A 22,476-nucleotide genomic window follows, 5' to 3' on the forward strand; every position below is an offset into this window, starting at 1 on the left:
CTATGTTATAGAAGAAAGCGTAGTGGGAAACAATTACCGTGTATACAGTTACAAGGAAAGTTGCTTAAAGTTATGTTTGCTAATTTTTTAAGATATGTAGCTAGACTACTTATTTCATTACAGCTGACTTGTATATATCATGGACTTATTTTGATCACACTAATTCTAATGCTATGCACTATGTAAGAATATGTAATTTCATTAAGTGACAATGAGCCAATTATATTGAACAATTTTGGGGGCAATTATTGGTAAAATGTGAGGTATGGTAGCTAAACACCATCTTGTTACAGGGACACTGTGTAGCCTTGAGTTGCCCCAAATTATTTTTACAGTAACTACTGAGTCACCAGGGTTAAGTGGAATATTATATTCTCTTCCCACTTTACATATAGCATAGGGGCTTGTTGGGGGTGGTGGATAGGGGTCAGTCGTGGGGGGGGAGGGGGTTGGATAGGGGATGGAGTCCTGGGGGGGCGGTTAGGGATGGGGAGTCCCAGGAGGGGGTGGTCAGGGAACAAGGATTGGGGGGTTGGATGAGTCAGGGGTTTGAGGGGGGCAGTCAGGTGGCAGGGGGCCAGGCTGTTTATGGAGGGCAGAGTAGGGAAGGCTGTGCCTCCCCAGAGTTTCGCAACCCTGATGTGTCCCTCGAGCCAAAAAGCTTGCCCACCCCTGTACTAGAGAGACAAGGAGGGTGAGGTAATATCTTTTATTAGACCAACTTCTGTGTAACCTTGAAAGCTTGTCTCTTTCACCAACAGAAGTTGGTCCAGTAACAGGTATTACCTCACCTACCTTGTCTCTCTACTATACTGGGAACAGCATAGGTAGAACAACTCTGCATCAACAAGGGTACATGCTGCAGGAGCGCATGAATGAATAATAACATTGCCTGCCTGTAATGGGACGTGACTCACCACCACAGCGCTGCCTGCTGGCTGTCCTGGGAATTGGCTCAGGGATTGCCAGTATGCACTTCGCAGGTGGTGTCTCGCCCATCATCTTGTATGTCTCCACCTCCAGGACGTGCATTGCTCCCTGGACTGTATCATCCTCTTCTGGACACAGCCCTCCAGTGTCCCAGTTGGTCCTTTCCCCCATTCCAGGGGACTGACAGTCCTTAGTCCAACCACTTGCCTCCGTGGCAAACTGCAGTCCCGATTTTAGCTGCTCATCTCAGTGGCAAATTGCAGTCCATTCACCAGTCACTCCCCTCAGTGGCAAGTGGGGGGGACCTGGGCCCGCCCGCTACTCCGGGTCCCAACTCAGGGGCCTTATTGCTGGCAGACATGTATTACCCCTCCTCCAACTCTGCCATCTCCTTCCCTGGACCACTTCCCTGCAGCCCCAGCACCTTCTCTGCACTTGTATCAGGGCCCCAATCTAGTAGCCATCAGCCTGGAGCTTTCTCCTAGTCTGCTGATCCTACCCAGCACTGCTCCATCCAGTGTTGATTAAAATGCTCATTGCATAATAATTCCAAATGGTATATTTACACTAATAAATTCAGCATTGTTTGACATTCGCATTTGAAAGGTGTGGGCTTTTTTCTCCCCTATAGAATAAGGTAAGAACGTTGGGGAAAACCCAATCTCCCACCAAAACAACAATACTTACAAGAAAAGTATAAAATATTGAAAACAAAAAATTAAATGAGACAAATTATCAGTGTAATCTTGTAAACAGCAACAATTCCTGAGTTTTGCTCTCAGAATGCTGTTAGCTTGGGACAAATGGAAGCTGTCTGTTTCTAAATATTCTACTTGAGTTCTACAATACCTTAGGAAAAAATGGGGAAACTTCCTGTGCTTTGTTAATATATATTGCTTCTGAAATCAAATCCTGTGGCTACTTACTGTTTGTCTTGAACTAATACTATATCTGTTTAAAGATTTGAATCTTTCTGATTGGTTTTTCCTTTCAGTACTGCTGCCTTGTAGAAGAAAATGAGAAAACACTGAGGTTGTAAACCGTGGCACAGTACAGATAACAAGAAATGCAAACAACCAGACTTATTATAAAGACATATCTTTTTGCCCTTATCCAACTAAAGCTTAATGCTGAAATTGCTTCAGGCACAGGATCAGACATGTTTATCATTACCACAGATGAACATTCTGTTTGAACAATAACTCTACTTCTGTTCATGTCTATACTATCTTACTAGCTGGTGTGATGTGATGTTTATGATTCTAAAACACCATGTTGAGCTGGTCCATGGTAGGAGAAAGTAATTGTTCCCAATTGTGGCAAGGTTGCTGATACAAACTCTTCTGTTACTGCTTTAAATAAAAGGCCACATTCTGGCATTTTGTAGTTATATGCAAGAAACCTTGTGATAGGGTGTACCAGGCCTTTGTGGACCATTGCTGGAGACCCCGTTGCTCTGCTACACCCCACCCCAGGAAGTGGCAATGTGGGAGGAAAAGAGTTGCAAAGGTGGGTCTGCCAATCCTATCTATAGAGGCTTCACTGGAGCAGCCATCTTGAAAGCTAGCTAGATCTCATCCTCCATGGGGTAGAAAGGCTAGTGAAAGCGAATCAGAGCCCAGCAAGTTCAGATAAAAGGAACTACAGGACCTTAGCAGGTCAAAAGAGTGAAGAAAGGTATGCCTCTCTGGCTTGGAGATACTGACTCTGAGAGAGGGCTGGAGATAAAAGGAGCCAGGTTGGAGGAGTCCTAGGGAAATAGTGGTGATGAACTGGAGTAAGCAGTATGTGGCTGCTGTGTACAGGGTTCCTGGGTTAGAACTTGGAGTAGTGGGTGGGCCCCAATTCCCCCACTGGCCATAAGTAAAGTGGTGTAAACTCCAAAAGGTGACAAGCTTTATTTTGGAGCCTGAACAAAGGACTGAATTTAAAAGGCCCAGAGTTGGGACTGAAAACCCTAGCAAGAGCAAATAGATGGCTTAGTTATTGGACTCTAAACACCCCGGAATGGGTTCATTTGGACCTTGTGACTTGGCCAGAAGGCCAAGCCACTGAAGACCTGCCAAGGGATGGTCAACAACCTACTCGGGGCACCAGGGGTGAGAAAAGGACTTTGGTCTGCACCCAGCTGCTTGGAGCTGCTCAGGACGTCTCCCTTTACAGTCCTTCACTGCTGCACAAACAAAAGTCAGTCTCAATCACTCACTCAGTCCTATACCCCACACAAAATACTTAGCTAAATTAAGGTTGAAAAGGTGTTAACCTTCAATCCAATCTTTTTAAGACTCCATGTTAGAACATAAAACCCCATTAAGTATGGGAAAATGTACAGCTATGGTATCCAATCAATTCTCCAACACAATGTAATAAGTGACCATTCACTAATCACCCAATTCATACCACTCATTCAATCTTAACTTTGCCCCTTAAATCTATAAAAACTATTAACACAGGAGTACTGACAAAACATACAGTGAATTGAACTTATTATGCAAAATAGCAACGATACACTAGAATTATTCACTATATACCAGAATTATTCACTGTATCACAGTTATCTTCTAGAGTACTTGCAAAAAGAATATTTTACAAATATAGCACAATGAACAAATGTATTAACTCAAAACCCCCAAACATTCCAATTCTACATCTATACAAACAAACTTGCCTTGCACCAGAATGTCACTATATAATAAAACTGAAATATTACACATAATTTATGGGAAATGTGAAGGATTGTTATTTGTCCCATTGCAATCAATGGAAGCTTTGCCACAAACTTAAAAAAGACAAAGGATCAGGCCCTGAGGCTGACAGCTTTTTAAATATTCTAAATATACTCCTGAAAAATGCATGTGCATAACTATGAAACTAACACCACAGTTCAACTGAAACACACCAAACAAAGCTAATGTTGAGTGGTTGATAGAAATTACTAGGGATAACAGTCAATAGTTATCTATTTTATGGAAGTACTGAATAGGTTAGATATCCTAACTGTACATTTTGAAGACTAACATTTAGGAGTTATTTTGTTTAGAAATATATGATAGGTCAGATTAAAAATATTTGGCTGGGTGTTAGCCAAGACTTAAAGAGTACTAATATTTACAGTTATAATTTAATTTTTACTTTATACTTTTTGAATTATTACTTTAAGTTATGTACTAAAAGAATTAATGGTCAGTTTGTGTCATTGTGATTGGCACAGATATTTTTTTTGTACCCACATGGAAAGCAGGGGCAGCTGCATTCCTAAAGGCATCTCTCTTTCACACATGGATCTCATGGAGGATTCTCCATGGGTACGCGTATCTGACTGGGGGTCAGATGGCCCAAATGGAGGTGTCGTTACCAGTGATGAGCTGCCAAAATCTTAACAACCGGTTCCCTATAAAAAGTTCTGATTTAAGGGATGTGTCCAGTATGTATTTTTTATACCAACAGGGTTACCATACGTCCGTATTTTCCCGGGAGGAATTTTTAAAATTTTTAAAATTTAAAAATTCCTCCCGCACGGCGATTTAAGAACCAAAAAGCCTGACCTGTCCGGGAAAATACGGATGTATGTTAACCCTGCCTAAAGTTCTTTTTTAAAAAGATGGGCCTGAACTAGAAATGAGCTCCGTTTCACATGTGTGGGTCCCCGCTACTCCCTGGAGGTGTGCTAGGGTGACCAGATGTCCCGATGTTATAGGGACAGTCCCGATTTTGGGGTCTTTTTCTTATATAGGCTCCTATTACCCGCCATCCCCGTCCTGATTTTTCACACTTGCTGTCTGGTCACCCTAGGGTGTGCACATGTGTGGGTCCCAGCTGCTCCCTGCCCCCCTCATTGAAGCAGGTATGCAAGGTTACTGCCCTGGGAACTGCAGGGCACCAGTGGACGTGGGGCCAGCTGCAGACAGGGGCGTGGGGCAGGGCTAGCTGGAGGCAGGGGGTGCAGGGCTGGCTGCAGGCAGGGCATGGGGTGCGGAGCAGGCTGGATACAGGAGGGTGCGGGGTTGGCTGGAGGCAAGGGGTGCGGGGCTGGCTGGAGACAGGACAGGGGCTGACTAGAGGTAGGGGCTGGCCGCAGGCAGGGCAGGGGGGTGCAGGGCTGGCTGGAGACGGGCTGGCTGCGGGTAGGGCAGGGAGTGCGGCAGAGGCTGGATGCAGGCAGAAGGTGCAGGGGTGGCTGGAGGCAGTGGCTGGCTGTGGGCAGGGTGGCGGGTACTCATGGGGAGAGCAGCAGGATGTTAGGGGGTGCGTGTTACACTAATAAAAATGATACCAACAGGAGCTTGTAAGAGGGACAAGGCAAATTGCCATGTTTATTGTAAATACAACAAAATATTCCTATATGCAATTTCTATATAGATCCATTCACACACACAGACATTCACACACAGGTTCTACATAAAGGTTGTTATATTTATCAGCCTAGATGTTGCTCGTGCCAAGTCACTGGCCAGGTGGCCAGGACACGAGAGTGGAGCCGTGTCGTTATCAGATGAGCATCTGATGCTCCTGGAGGGTGGTCGTAGAACCAGACTCAAAGAACGCAGTCCCTGGACCCAATTTTTATAGGTCTCTGGTTCAATACAAGTCTATGGAAGTTGCTTCATCATGCTGAATTTAGATGACCATCAGTCAGCTCAATCAGCAGGTGGTACAGCAGGTGGTACGGCTCCATGATGGCTAGGTGTTATCTTCTTGTTCTTCCTTGATGCGTTTTGGGTGGATTCCGCTTCGTCCTCCGGAGGTCATCCGGTTATCTCCACTTGGCATATTCTTCAGCCCATCGATATCAAGGTTGAAATTCTTAGCATTAGGCTGGCACCATTTACTAACCAATTATTTCCCTGCTTCAGGCTCTCAATTCCATGCACTCATCATTCATTCTTTTACTTAACAACACAATCTATGACTCTTGATTCATTTAACAAGTTTTATCCCACTATCTATTTTTCCCTCTTTGGATACCAAGATTTACATAGGCATGACAAGGGGCCCCCGCGGGGGAAGAGCATCTGGGTGTTGTTTTAAAGAACAGCATTGTTTCCTCAAAGTTCTTATCACTTTCCAGCACAGACTCTTTGTCCTGTACCGGCCTGAAACAATTAGCACTTTGGCCTTGCATTTGTTACAGAGTGAAATTCAACAGCATGGAACTGATGATGTTCATACCTTTTTACAATACCTATATACTCTTTTGTCTATCTTTATTTCTACTACTACATAATTATAATTCTATCATACTTATATAACTTTGAGGGCGACCCAACATGCGGGGGTGGCTGAAGACAGGGGCTGGCTGCAGGCAGGGCTGGGGGTGGCTGGAGATGGGGGCTGGCTGCAGGCAGGGAGTACAGGGGTGGCTGGAGACAGGGCAGGGGGTGGCTAGAGACAGGGGCTGGCTGCGGGTAGGGCAGGGAGTGCGGCAGCGGCTGGCTGCAGGCAGAAGGTGCAGGGGTGGCTGGAGGCAGTGGCTGGCTGTGGGCAGGGTGGCGGGTACTCATGGGGAGAGCAGCAGGATGCAGCCCAGGCCCAGCAGAGCAGCTGGGGACCCACCAGGCAGCACCAGGAGCCCCAGGACCAGGGGAGCAGCAGCTGCAACAGGGCTCATGCCCAGGGCCCGGCGGCAGCCCACATGGCTCCTGCAGCGCAGCGCCCCCAGCAGTCAGAGGAGGAATTACATCACTTCCCGGCCAGAGCCCATGGAAGCCTCAGCGACCCCTGCAGGGAAGAGGATTAACAACCGGTTCTAAAACTGCTTCAAAATTTTAACAACCGGTTCACGCAAACCGGTGCGAACCGGCTCCAGCTCACCACTGGTCGTTACTAGGGCCACATTAATCTGGGTTGACAGCCTTGGTATCTTGACAGATCTATGGTGTTTGGGCACTAGACCATTTCTTTTTTTCATGGACCACAGTGGCCATTCCTCTATGATAAACACATTCTCCTGCTGCTAGCTAGCATAGTTAGTACTAAGGGTGAGGGTTCAAACCTTACGAATGATACATGATGAGAGTGTATGTTACAACTGTATATAATAGGCTGTAGTAAAACTTGTTTAAAAAACCTAGGAAATAAAAAAAAAATTGTTTAAAAAATTAAAGAATGTTAGATTGCAAAGTCGAGTTATAGTTATACATATCATTGATCACATTTCTATTTAAAATAGACAGCATGTTCCAAACTACTTTCCATATTTTGTGGTCAAGTGACCTAGACAATGAAAATTCCTTGAACTGAAGGGTTCTGTTACAGGATGCCTTTAGATAGCTTTAATTTTCTGATATAGTTTCTTAAATCTTAATTGACACATTTAAGATATCTTTATCTAGTAAGAACATTATGCTATTGTATCAAATAGTATATCTTGAGCTCAGTTACAAACTTATAGGCATAAAGCATATAAGGCAGGAGAAAAAGATAAGAGGAATTACTTATCTTAGCAAGAGCTTGACTTTAAGACTAGTTAGCGGTTGTAACTCAACCTACATCTTGTCTCTGTGAAACACAGAAATGGCATCTGCCTCTTGACATTAGACCTTTATTCCAAGTTATTCCAAGGATTCTGGCCTATGTGTGGATGAATATAACATTGTTATTAAGCTCCATATTTTCTGCATTGTCACTTCAGCACTCAACTGCACCTGAAGTCAATAGGACAGAGGTTTGCAAACTGGGGGTCAGGACCCCTCAGGGGGTCACGAGGTTATAACATGAGGGATCGCGAGCTGTCAGCCTCCACCCCAAGCACTGCTTTGCCTCCAGCATTTATAATGGTGTTTAATATATAAAAAAATGTTTTTAATGTATGGGGGGGGTCACACTCAGAGGCTTGCTGTGTGAAAGGGGTCACCAGTACAAAAGTCTGAGACCCCCTGCTCTAGGAACTCTGGATGCTCAGGACAATGGCAGTGCAACTGTGCTCATGCTTCCAGGCCATCCTGAGTTCAAAGTCAGGGGCAGGAGGTCCTAATTTATTAAATCCTGGCTTTGCCACTAATTCATTGTGTACCATCAGATAAGTCCCTTTGTCTCACTTTCCTGAGGGGATAATACTCTGGTCTCACTGTCGAAATAAATTCATATATTTTTGTGAGGCATTTAGAGACTACAGTGCTGAATGCCATAGAAAAGACCATAAGGAAATGATTGTGGTGTTATAGCTGCATTGGTCCCAGGATATTAGAGAGACAAAGTGGGTGAGGTAGTATCTTTTATTGGACCATCTCTTGTTGGTGAGAGAGACAGGCTTTGGAGCTTACACACAGCTGATCTTCAAGTCCTGAGAAGCTCTATGTAAGCTCGAAAGCTTGTCTTTCTCACCAAAAGAAGCTGGTCCAATAAAATATATTAGCTCACCCACCTTGTAGCATGTGGAAATGAACTCTGTAGTCAGTGCAGGCTCCGGATGGCATGTAGTAAATAAGGCAGAGACAACCAACTGAATGAGGATAAAATATTGAACATACCTCATTTCCTGAGCACCATCAATGCCATGCGCTGAATGAGGCAGTCGTCCTGTGAAAAAATAATATGTGATTATGTAATTAAAGACTATTATGAAGCATGTGTAACAGGGATCATATTTATGTTTCACAGTGTCAAATGTGGTAGTTTTAAAAAAGTTTTGAGTGCTTGATTTATATAATTTATAATCTAGTTTTTTAGATATTTTATTTGTACACACACAGACTATGCGACAAAATTAAGAAATGTGTTGTAATTTCCATGTAACTATATGCATATACATATAGAATAGGAATTTATTCATTTACATATATATGACATTTAGTATATTTGCATACACTGTATATGAAAATTGCTATTTCCAAATGTTTACATACATGTATGGGTGTTGATATATTTTTTCACTTAATTCATGGATGCACACTCACTGTTGAATTAGTCATGTTTTAAATGTACATTGTAATTGCTCTTGCATATGCACACACCCCTATCTAAAAGATTAAAAAGGATATATAAAAGTAATGCCTGTAAGATTTGTCTGCATGAGGCATACAGAGTTTTATATGTACTTAATAACAGGTATCAACATTTCTATAAGTTTCCAAGAGATCTACAAAAAACAGTGAATGTCACTCCTTGTGGAAACAAAAGATAAGGCCCTCCTAAAGTTTGCAGATAAATACCTTTAAATAGAGCAAGAGAAAAACATTAGGGTTTTTTTCGTTCTATAGTTTTAAGTTCTACCTCTTAAAAAGTTCTATATCCAAATACCTTATCAAGAAATATACTCAAAATTGGAAAATAATCTATTTTATGGTAGGTTGTGGCATGCCAGATTTCAGGTTTGTTTAATTCAGGTTTTTTTAATTTATCAAGTTACAGGAATGGGTCTGAAAATTGTCTTTATAATAGGACGCTTGCTTCAACCTTAACTATGGAGGAGAAGTCACATCTTTTCATAGTATGCTTCTGCTAAAGTATCATTAGGAAATCATGACATGTTGGGCCAGAACTACGAGCCATATAACCTAAGAAACCTATAAAATTACTTTTTTTTCTCATTCTGGTGCTGGGGGGCAAGATTTACCCTAGAACCTGTCACATCTGATGAATTGAGCTGTAGCTCACGAAAGCTTATGTTCAAATAAACTGGTCAGTCTCTAAGGTGCCACAAGTACTCCTTTTCTTTTTACACAGAAAAAAACTCTCACAGCCAGTTTCCCTAATGAAAACAAGAAAAGATGTGACTCTCTGAAGTCATAGTTTTCAAATGGAAGGCAATCCAACCTTGAAGATCTACATCAGTTCCAAAGAAGAAATAGGAAAAGATTCAGACTTCCTACAGCCAAAAGTCCATACCAAAAAGAATAGGGTTTCCCATAGCAAGGAGGAAGTTAGTGAGGGTGCTCATCTAGGGACATTCCCAGTATCTTGAACTCCTCTGTTGCAGTTACTGCCTCTCTGTTAGGGAATGTGATCCATTTTCCTTTACTGTGCTTACCAGTATTTCCCTTGGAACTTCTGCCTCACAATTACCAATAAGTCTGGCTGTTAAATTTTTTGCAGCCAGAGTTTCAGCTGGTGGCCTCTTTCGCTCTCTAATCCCTGCACTGTTTGCACGGTTTAATTTAACAATGTGGAGCAGGACTTTAACAACCTGCTTGCTAGATGCATGGTTGGCTCCATTCACCAGGGTTTAATTCCCTATAATACAGTTATACAGCTATTAGGAAACCCCTAGTCCTGAATTGACTGGAGACCCACAGCTCTCACACAAGTTTAGGGGAGCTGAAGATGTATAAGGAATGCTTTTCTCTATTTATGTGCTTCAATGAACAAGCCTCAGTGAATATTTTTCTCTGTGCTTATTGTCTCCCAGTGCACATGTGCTGGGAATCAGATTGTGCCCAGTGGAGTGTTTGGTTCCTTAAATTACCTCATTTGGAACAACTTCATTCCCAATGTTCTTCCTGCTAAATGCTTTCAAAGTCATTTTATTTCTAATTATTCATCATATAGTATAATGAATATAATTTATAATACCCTCCAAATAAATTCTAAATAGTTAAACTCATCTGAATATACCCATCCTCAACCTAATGGAATAGAGTAACTCTGGTAAATGTACCAGATGGAACTAAACATGGTAATTGTGCTTTTAATTGATTGCTGATGTAATGGAAAAATGGAATAACAAAAATATATATATATATATATATATATATATATATATAGTGGACATATAAACAAAATATGGCATCAAATACAATGTAAAGTGCAATATTATTTCTTAGTTTTTGTTCTTCATTGACTCAAAAAACCTGAAACAGAATATCACATAAATAAGTGCTGGATTTGACATGTAGTGAACACTATTTAATACATATACAAATAGAAATTCCAGGTGAAAATTTTCAACTGATCTCAGTTGCCAAGTGTTTTTGGAACAGAACAAATCTAATTGAAGTACTGCTCTTGGGTCCACTGGTCCATACATTAGAAACTAAGGGCATGTCTACACTGGCAAGTTTCTGCGCAACAAGTTATACCACTTTCATAAAAGTGCTGGAATTAAACCGTTGTTGTGTGTCCACACTGTGCTCCTTGTGTCAGTGGAGCGCATCCACATTAGCAGCTCTTGCAATGGCAAAGACAGCAGTGCATTGTGGTAGCTATCCCACTGTGCAATTGGCCTCCTGGGGCAGGCACAGCATCACATGATGCAGGTTTCCTAATCCCATTTTTCCAAGGGCATCCTACTACAATGCCAGCTGCTTTTCAACTGAAGGGCAGGGGACAGAGTGTGTGACAGGGAGTGTGTGTGTGTATGGAGGGGGGAGACAGTGTGTTTTGGGGGACCGAGAGTGTGTCAGCATGTTGTCTTGTTAGACAGCGGCAGGAAGCAACCAGTCCTGAGACATGGGGAGGGGGAAACCCCCAACATCAGCCCCCGCCTCTCTCCCTGAGCTCTCTGCACAGCAATCTCTCTCTCACACACACAAACACATACACCTGCCTCTGTGTTCAACAACCCAAGCATTCCACATTAATGGTTTGCTTTGTATCCCGGAGCAGATCAGCACAACACACAAGGGCTGTCAGCAATGGAGCTTTGAAAGGGGAGGGGCACATGTCTCCTGGGTAACCAAGTTCAAAACAATGAGCAGAGCGGCCACTTGAGGGATTATGGGACACTTCTGGAGGCCAACTGATTGCCTTCTGCACTGTAATGTGTTTACACTGCTAATAGAGCGCTGGACCCTTTGTCTGTAAGCTTACGACACTCGTTGAGGTAGTTTTTTTGCAATGCTGCAACTGAGGAGTTTCTGTGCACTAAGTGGCTTGGCAGTGTGTACAACTCGGAAGTTACACTGCAGAAAGCTGCTTTACTGCACAGAAACTTGCCAGTGTAGACAGGGCCTAAGAAATCATTTTAAAAATTCTGATGGGAATTACTGGAATTTCCACTACTGCCTTTTGATTGAATAGCTTATACTTTTGAAAAAAATATTCAGAATGTACTATTAATGGTATAGTAGTGTTCAAATTATATAAATTTGAGGATAATGGAGGAGAAGACCTTGTAGCGATGACCCCAGATAGCGTCCCTGACTAAAGGTTTAGAAAATACCTGCCATTTTTTTTTCAATCTGATCCAATCCCTGTCACTATTGCTGAAAAGTGTTTGTGTGTATGTGTGTGTATATATATATATATATATGCACACACAAACACTTTTCAGCAATAATGACAGGAATTGGATCAGATTGACACAATATTATATATTATATATTTTTGCAATCTGCCTTTATACCTGCCAACTGAGCATTTATGAATATACTGATTGTTTCTTTTATCAGAAAGAGTGCTATCAGGGACTGGATATTTGATTAAAAACATATATGTAATGGATAAAGGGTATTGGCATAGTACTTTTCATCTGTTTTCTACTCCAATGATAAACGCTCGGGAGCTTGAAACTGAAGTTGCTTCCGTTATCCATTACAAGCACACACTGATTTGTGTATTTATGGAGCTGCTCATGAGTTCAGGGTGGCTGGCATTCATATTTATTTTCAGAAAAATAGCTGATGGAGCAATCATGATCATGCTATCAATTCTAGCTACTGCATTAACAAACTTGTTCACGACTTCTAACACATCTATGTCAATCACATTGAAAAGAAAAGGAGTACTTGTGGCACCTTAGAGACTAACCAATTTATTTGAGCATAAGCTTTCGTGAGCTACAGAAAAGATTCACTCTTTTGTAGATAGTTTCACTAAGGACAAAACACGGGGAGGCAATGCTTTGAATTCATGCCTAGTTATTGGAGAAATTTCAGAGCAATGCTTGATGTTACACTGAGCTACAGTGCAGTGGCTTTGCACGATCAGTACTCTTAGAGAAGGTAAAGACAGCTTATTGACCCATTTTATTGTATCTTTAACTTTGCAAGTTTAAGCATGACCCTCAGAGTTTAATCTTTAGCATGATATTTAGAGATTTAGGTTATGAAACTCCTAACAATCAGGAACAAACCCCTAAATGAGTTATGGTAAAACTTTTAAAGTTTTGGAAGTTTGGTTCAAATTATTCAAATTCCCAGTTTATTCAGGTAATTGTCAGTTTCTTTTGTCCCAGCCTGTTTAATTTTCCTTTAAGATTCACTTAGAACCTGAGTCTTTATGTAGTCACAAGCAGTTGTTTTCTGTATCCTGAGATACTTAGTAAAAGGCTTTTATAAGTGTATGGTCCAATCCTGCAGCCCCTACTCATATAAATAATCCCTCTGTGGTCACTTTCCATTGATTTTATTTTGGTGCCTCACCTACCATCCCATATCCAAGCAGAAGTTATTTTTTTACCACAAATGTAGATAATTAGAATTACACGAGATATATACTAGTCAAGTGAAGACAGAGCAGGGAAGAAGAATGAGAAATAAAGGGGAGGGTCATGATAAAGAGAAAAATATAAGGGAAAGAATTTAATAAAATTTAAATTTTATCATATGAGATAGGCCAGTTTAGAGTGAGTTCCTGTTTGGCATGTGCTTCTGGTTAGATCCTGGAAGCACTCAGTCAGATATACTCACTCAGGGTACTGAGACAGATATAGAGTAACTATTAATGGAATGATGTCAGATTGGAGGGAGCTCTCAAGTGAGGTTCCACAGGGATCTGTTTGGGTCTGGTGTTGTTGAACATCTTTATTAATGACCTGGACGTAGGAATAGAGAGCATACTGAACACATTTGCAGATGACACAAAAGCTGGGAGGGAGGGTTGCCAACACTTTGGAGGCTAGAGCTAAAATTCAGAGATCTTGATAAATTGGAGAACTGGGCTACAGATCACAAAATGAAACTCATCAAAGACAAATGTAACATGCTACACTTCGGAAAGATAAAACAGATGTACAAATACAGAATGGGGGATAACTGGCTAGGCAGCAGAACTGCTTGCAAGGGTAGGGAGTAGTGACAGATCACAATCCCCACACAAGTCAGCAATGCAATGCTGTTACAAAAAAAGCAAATGCAGTTTTATGTTGCATTAACAGATGCATAGCATGCAAGTCACGGGAGGTGATAATACTGCTCTACTCAGCGCTGGTTAGGCTTCATCTGGAGAACTGTGTCCAATTTTGGTTACCAATCTATAGAAAGGATGTAAAGAAAACTGGAAAAAAATTCAGAGATGAGCAACAAAGATGATCAAAGGGATCAAATGCAAGCCATATGAGCAAAGGCTGAAGGAACTGGATATGTTTATTTTGGAAAATAGGAAATTAAGAGGGAACATGATAGTGGTTTTCAAATACTTAAAAGGCTGCCATAAAAAGATGGAGAAAAGTTGTTCTCTAGTGCCACAGAGGGCAGGACAAGGGGCAATGGGTTCAAACTACAGAATAGCAGATTTAGATTATATCTCAGGAAAAAAATTCCTAATTATAAGAACAGTAGAACAATGGCACAGACTGCCTAGGGAGGTTGAGGAAGCTCTTTCACGGGACGTTTCAAGCAAAGGCTGGAAAGCCATCTGTCTTGGATGGTTTAGACACAACAAATTCTGCATCTTGGCAGAGGTTAGACTAGATGACCCTTGCAGTCCCTTCTAACACTATGATTGTCAGGACAGGAGACATTTGACATGGGTTTAATCAGACCCCAACTTTATTATTAGATGTCTGGGACTACCCGGCAGATAAAAGTGTACAGTGCAGGTAACCCAATGTTTATACCGTAATTACCCACGGGGCTTTTACCAGTTCCTCTTTTTCCATCTAGGTTCCTCCAGCAATTCCATTGCTGTTACCTTACCGTACCCGTGATGGGGGAGCTTCCCCTAGCTCCCCTTCTTTTTCCCTCCAGAAGAGAGAGAGAGAGAGAGAGAGAGAGAGTGTGTTCGTGTGTGTTTAGAAAAATCATTCATCATATCACCTTTAAAATCGTATACTTCTATTGAACATGATGGAGGCCCATGTCTTGAACACTACCGCTCACTCCTGCAATAATTAGTCATTTAATAAAACAAGAGTGTGGTACTGTGACTCACCCTAATAAGTCTTTTACATATAGATGTTTTTTCTTCTTGATTCTTATGAATGCCAGTGCACATATCACATATAGCAGTGGTTCTCAAACTACGGCCGCCGCTTGTTCATGGAAAGCCCCTGCCGGGCCACACCGTTTGTTTACTTGCTGTGTCTGCAGGTTCAGCCAATCACGGCTCCCACTGGCCGCGGTTTGCCGCTCCAGGCCAATGGGGGCTGCAGCAAGGGCAGCCAATACATCCCTTGCCCCACGCCGCTTCCCGCAGCCCATATTGGCCTGGAGCTGTGAACCACGGCAAGTGGGAGCTGCGATCGGCTGAACCTGCACACAAGGCAGGTAAGCAAACCAGCCCGGCCAGCCAGGAGCTTTCCCTGAACAAGGGGTGGCCCTAGTTTGAGAACTACTGACATAAAGCAAAATCACAAAACACTCAAGCAAAATGACCAAATGTAAACTGTCATAGTTTGTAGTGAATATAGGCAATTTAAAGATACTATTGTACATTGAACAAAATGCTGTGATGGCTCTGTAAATGCTGGGGTACATTATTATGCCTATTGATGTTATTGAAAATAATGACAAATCAATATTTTTGGTTCTTTAGCTCACTCATTTGGTTCTTATATTATTATTATTTATATTACTCTAGTGTTTAAAGCCCCAAAACAAGATTGAGACCCCATTGTGCTAGATGCTGTACAAACAGTGAGACTGTCCCTTTCTCAAAGAATTTACAACCTAATATAATAAGAACTTTAATGAAGATGAAGCATTCAAGAAGAATGTGGAATAAAGATGAGTGGACTGATAGGAGAAAATATGAAGGAAAGAGGCTTTCTTAAATTTAATCATGTGACAAAGTCAGCACTCAGAAAATATAACTAAAATTAAAGCATCTAGAATGTAATCATCATGTTTCACTGAAATACTGAACTTGGACTTTTAATTTCAGCAATTAAGGTTTGGCTTTCTATGATAGTTATTTGAATGGAAAGAGTGCTTATAACTTGTGTCTGAGTACTATATCTTATCCCAGCTTTAAGTCTTGTGTAATAATTTTGTCCATAGTTTGGACATATTTGTCCACAGATGTAATCACTATGTTGTGGCAAAAACACCCCAGCTTCTCAAAATATATTTCCAAGTAAACTTACTTCTATTTATAAAGCAACTGGATAAAATTTTCAGAAGTGCCTGCATGTCTTAGGAGCTGATGTCTCATGGAAACTCATTAAGCGAGGCTTCTGAAGGTCTGTCTACACTTCAAGCTGAGTGTGTAATTATCGGTTTGAGGAGACATATCCATGTTAGCTCTCACTGAGCTAGCATGCTAAAAATAGAGCACAGCCACAGTGTCACCAGGGGCTAGCCACCCTGAGTATGCGTCAGCATCTCAGATAGGTACATACATTGGGGCAACTACCCCTCCTGGCATGGCAGTTACACTCTATTTTTAGCATGCTAGCTTGATCAAATCTAATGTGAGACTGTCTCCCTGTGCAGGGAATCACAGCTGCAGCTTCAATGTAGATATACCCTGATTGCCTAGGTTTCTTTTGAAGATGGGCCACAGGTGCTTTTAAAAGTTTTATCCATCATCATATTGAAGGCAAATATTATGCAGAACTTAACACTTTTTTTCCTGGAACTATTAAGAGGCAAGGTTTTTTTTCAGTTGACTAAGGATTTGGAATGCCTGTTTTGAGGCACCCAGAACTTAAAGGGCTCTGTTTTTCTGAAACACTGAGAGACCACTTTCTAACAGTCAGGCCTCTTTCAGATATCTTGAGCTGAACATCCAAAAACCAATGCACACCAAATCACTAGCTGGTTGAAAATCTTTGCCCAAAGCATTTAGAATTCCATCAGGTTTAATGTTAAGTGACTAAGAAAAAGGTGATGCCTTAGTGTCATGATTATCTTCTCACTACTTTGTATTATCTTCTAGCTTCTTTGCCATTTACTTTCCAAATGCAAATACTTTTCAGCGTTTTAGAGTAAGAGGCCACAGGGTGGTAAGCAGGTGGGCTCGTTAAGTTCCGATTTTTTTTTTTTTTAAAAACACACTTCAGTGTTATCTCCAGTGTTGTCTCCTCAGGCTGAATGCCCAGTGATTCCAATAATGACTATTTCTTTATTAAAATAGATTTCTACTTTAAATATGTTTGGCACATACATGAACACAAAAACTCATTGAGCTGTTGCAGGAAATAGCAAATGAATTAAAAAGTGTTTGTTATTCTATAAAAAATAGGTATTTGATATTCTTTTGACAAATGAATCCTAAGTATATGGAACAAATGAGTGAGAAAATGAAACCAAGCTGTTATGGTTATCTATTGCATATACAATGCCACTAGAGGGACTTGTACAGCCAGAAGTATCTTGTATGAGATTCTGAAAGAACCGTGGAGAAATTAATAAATAATTACAACATTTATGAGTCATAGCTACATTTATATTTTTAAATCTAATGTAAAGAAAAAAAAGACTGTTTGCTATCTGTTTATCCATGCTCAGTTTCTTCCCAATAGCATCTTTCTTGTGCATCCTTTTGATCCTAAGGATATTGCACCAAGGACCTGCTGACAATACTGTGTATATTATTGCACAGTTAATTCTGGAATTTGATATGTTTTTCTAATTTTTCTTTAATTACCTTTTTAAAACAATCATATTCCATCTAGCTTCACTCCACTTTACAGACAGCTGCATAATTAAAAATATCCACTTGTATCTGTGTAAGGAGGAGGAGGACAGTGAACAGCAAAAAATGTGTAGTTTGCACACAGTGTAGATGAAAAATATTCCATGGGGGAATTGTTTGAAGAATTTTCAAATGAACTATGAGAAAATGTCATTTGGAGAGTGATGTTTATCTGACAGATATTTAGCTACATGGCACTGAGCGAACAGTTAATATGTACTTCCTTGTCATTACAATATGAGCACATTGTGAATGGTAGCAAACAATGTTTTTTGCCATTGCAAGTTTTACTATTCATCTTTATTTAATTAGTTGAAATATATAATGTCAATACAAATAGAAAACAAACAAAATTTTACATCATGAGTAGAGCTGCATGCCTTTTTTCAGGTGAATAGTTTATTTATGGAAAAAGGCAGCTTTGGGTCAGTTATAAATAGCAAATTCAGGTCAAGATTTAATAAACAATTTCAGTCAAAAAAAGGCTATTTTTGTAAAAGTCAGTGCTTTTGGTTTGATATTTTGAAATTTAACATTTTGACTTTATTTCAAAACAATGTTTTTTTTAAAAGCTAGATGTATTTAAAATCAAACAATCCTCCCTTCCCCTGAAAAACTAGACAAAATGAAAAATCTGAAAAAAGTTTTCATTAGATTAAACAATTTTTTTCCTGTTTTTTTTTTTGGCTTAGATAGCAAACAAACAAGCAAACACTCAGCTCTAATCATGAGTCAATAAGAAAAAAGCAAGCTATTAAGTCCTCTGCTGAAATATTTAAAATGACAGTTAAATGGCTTAATGGTTTGGGAACACGTGATTTATAGTAACATAAAGGAAATGTATGAATACACTGCAGTATACCTATAGTTCTATTTAACACATTTCAAATTTTTAAAGGGACATGATCAAGTCAAATTTGACCTGTAGTTCAGATTTTATAAAAATAAGCTTTTACAAAAGCCAAGATCACTAGTAATATTTGATTTTTAAACATAACCAGTATTTACAATCCAAATATTGCAGCCCTATGCTACCTGAAAATAAAAATGGCTAGATACTGAAACTGATAAGACAATTCATTGTCCAGAAGAAATGTAAAAGATAACAGCATAATTCTCTAAATTATTTTAATATAAGGTGTATTTTCAATATTAATAAGGAATTTTTAAAAAATGGGGAAAATTCTGTGCTGTCATAGATGCCCTGACTTCAAAGTTGCATGTGGTATAACACATCAGAATCTGGCTTCTAAGTTTTAACCTGACAGTGTCCCTACAAATATTATGGAATATTTTTCTTTGAGATAAGTGACAATTATAAAAACTTTTGAACTCAGACTTGAGCAGTCTGTTAGGGGCTAAAACTTGATGTTTAAATACTATCACCAGAAAAAGAATTCAAGTTAGAGTTAATGTTACATAGCAAGAACAATTCAGTTTTATGGTATTTTTATCGTGTCTTTTTAAAATGTTTTATTGATATTTTAACTTTGCAACCTAAATAGTAGTGTGCTGATAAACTGACAAGATTTTGTATGTGGCAGGGGGAATTATATTGGGACAAATGAAGAGAAAAGACTCTTTAAATAACCAAAAGAGGGGAAAGGCTAAGCCTTTCAACAAGACCTTTTAAATTATGCTAAAATATAATCGGTTAACGTACAAATTAAATTAATATTCCTGGACAACAGAATTTACCAATAAACCCTCAAACCTCTAAATTTCCTTCTGACAAATTAAGTACTTTCTTTTAGTTCTTCATACAACAATGTTTTAGCTGAATTGTTTTAAAGTGTCTTTTAAATAATAGGGTTGAGCAGATGTGAGAAATGCAGCAATACCTATGGGAAAATAGATAAAATAATTCTTGCTATGACCCTGTGTTGCTGTCTGTGTTAGGTAATACATGAGCTCCCCTCACCTCCTAATATTTCCAGTTCCATTACTTCTCCACATTTTTGATATAACTGCTATTCAATAATGATCTAAAAGAAATAATTGAAGAATGACCAAACAATGGAAGCAAGGCATGAAGACATGAATGGAATTTGGAGAGTGATGGATCTTTCAATGAATAAATCCAACATGAGGACAAACTAGTACATCATTCATTTCCCGCTTAGTTTTGAAGTGGTCCAAAAATAAGTCTAATGTTATGGTATTTATTATTATTCATAATTTTAAAATTTACAGTGAAAATGGTATTTTCTTTGATTATAAGTAGACAAAGTTTTAAAGGTTTCAGTATGAGTTTGTACATTCTTTATTTTATGCTTTAAGGATCTGATCCTGCAAACATACAGGGTAAAATTTTCCTAAGTGACCAAAGGATTTAGTCCTATTTTCAAAAATGACAAGGGTTTTGGCACATAAGAACTCATCTTATTGAAAGTGAATGGGACTTAAGTGCATATATGTTTTTTTAAAAGGGGTTTAGGTGCTTTAGAAAATTGTACCCATAATAATAAGACAAAATTTAGTGAAATAGTCACATTGAATTAAATGGCACTACTCATGTGAGTAAATTAATCATATGCATATGTGTTTGGTGGATCTAGAACATTAATTAATTAGTCAACTGCTCATTACTAAAGCAGAATTTTCAGGTACAAGTGAATCCCATTTGGGTACACATAAATCAAAAAGGCATTCAAGATTTTTTCTAGTGGGGAAAAACTATATTCAATAAAATTTTAGATGTAATTTTCAGAGGGGTATGTTGAGGATAAAGTTTTTTTTTTCTGCTGAACTGATATTGTCTAAAGTGACTGCAACTAAATGGGAGTAAAAGTGAGAAAAAATAGCATCTTTCCTTGTCACTTCACTCCCCTTTAGGAATTGCAGGGCTATGTGCAGAAGTTCATTTCTGTATACTTTCACCTTCTTTTTTACATGTCTCCTCAGATACATTGAGAAAGTGAAAATAGAAGGCTACATAACAGGAACAAGACGGGAACAAAGAGATCCCTTTAAGCTCAACTAGGTATTAAGCACTGTACCAAACTAGTATGTTTTAGACAATAAAATTGACACTTAAAGTAATAACAGCATTATCTTTCACAAACATTAATACCCAAGACGGCTATACCACATCAAAGTTCCAAGAATATATAATAGAAGCAGCAGCTTCCTGTCAGAGAACGCACTGAAAACTCTCTCCTCCTTTGGAGGGGAGTGAGAGAAAACTGAGGGCCCCAGTAGTAGTCATTTGCTCTTTTTAAACCAAAATAACTCTTTATTAGAATTACCCCCCAATGTATAAGTTAATGTGATGAAATCTTAGTGAAGCCAGGGCTGAATAATATTAATTATTATTGTATTAATAAGATTGCAGAACACACAGATACGTAACATTTTAAATGGCTATTGCTCCCATCAGCACTGACCTTAAATTTTATCATTGTGTAAGCTGGGGAATAGTCCCGCTATTGTGGGGAACTTTCCTGGCTTCTGCACTACCCCAGTGAAGTGGGCTAGCGAAAGGATCTGAGTCCTCGCTTCCACTTCCTTTACCCAGTGGCCTCCCTGCCCTTGAGGACTCCCCTTCCACTCTCCTGTCTGGCAGAGTCCTCGTAACCCCAACAAGGCTGGGCCCAGGATTCCTGGGGGGCTCCACCCCCAACCCTGCTGTGGTCACCTAGGACAGGGGCTAGGGTGTTCCCACTCAGGCGTACTTTCCCTGCCCTGGGCACTTCTCTGACCCACTGACCATTACAAGCAAGTTAAAGCAAATGCAAGTTATTTAATCAACAATTATTCTTTTCAAAATTAAGGAAAAATGGGAAAGGTTAAAGGAAACACATCAACCTGCTCTGTAGCCGGGAACATCACAAACAGTGTCTCTGGAACGTCCGGGCAGTTCACAGTCTGTTCCTTGTACGTCCCAGGCCTTCTTCTCAGGCCCTGGCTGTGCTGTAGGGATGCTACAAGTGGGTTGGACACTTGCTCTGGCGGTGGCCACACACTCTCAGGCTCTAAGTGGTAGGACCCTTCTTCCCAGCGTCGCCCCCGCCCTGTCGGTGTTACGATCCAAGCCTGGCCTGCAGAGCCTCTTGGCTGAGGCGTCTCCCAGGGCTGGGCCCGCTGCCCAAGGTCCCCCTCACTCTCCTCAGCTGATCACCGCACCCAGCTCCAGACTTCTCCAGCCCCAGCTCCGCCACTCTGCCTCAGCACGGCTGCTGCTGCTGCTCTGCCTCCAGCTCCCTGGGCTGCTTCTCTGGCCCCTCTGGCTCTGCTACAGCTCTGCTCCCAGGACAGGTCTGCTCTGCAGGCTGCTTCTGTGACTCTGCTCCCAGCTTCCGGGGCTGCTTTTCTGGCCCCTCTGGCTCTGGTTGCTGCAGCTCTCCTCCCAGGGCAAGTCTGCTCTCTCTGGGCTGTGCCTCTGGCTTTGGGGCTGCAGCTCTGCTCGCAGGACAGGGTCTGCTCTCTCTGGATCTGGCCCAGCTCTGCTCCCCAGCTCAGCTCGGCCACCTGCTTTCTCCTTAGCTCGGCCCCACTCTGTCTGACCCAGGCAATTCCAGCTCACACGGAGGACGGGACCTCCCTGGCCTCCTAACTCTCTGATTAGCCTGCCCGCCCTGTCATTCAGGCTGACCTGGAGCATTGGCCTCTCCCCATTGTTCCTGGGGTCTGTCAGTCTCAGGGTTCTGATTCCCTATCGACCCTTCCCCTTTTAGTACTGGGAGCTAGCAACTAAAACACCCCCATTGAATGTTAGTAAGGGGGCAATAGTCCCCTTACACTTGTCATCACTTTAAAGGTAATGGCTATAGAAAGATCATGCTTTTAAAGGGTATGGGAAAAAATACTGTT

The sequence above is a fragment of the Eretmochelys imbricata genome, chromosome 1 (genome assembly GCF_965152235.1).
Source record: "Eretmochelys imbricata isolate rEreImb1 chromosome 1, rEreImb1.hap1, whole genome shotgun sequence".
NCBI classification, from domain to species: Eukaryota; Metazoa; Chordata; order Testudines; family Cheloniidae; genus Eretmochelys; species Eretmochelys imbricata.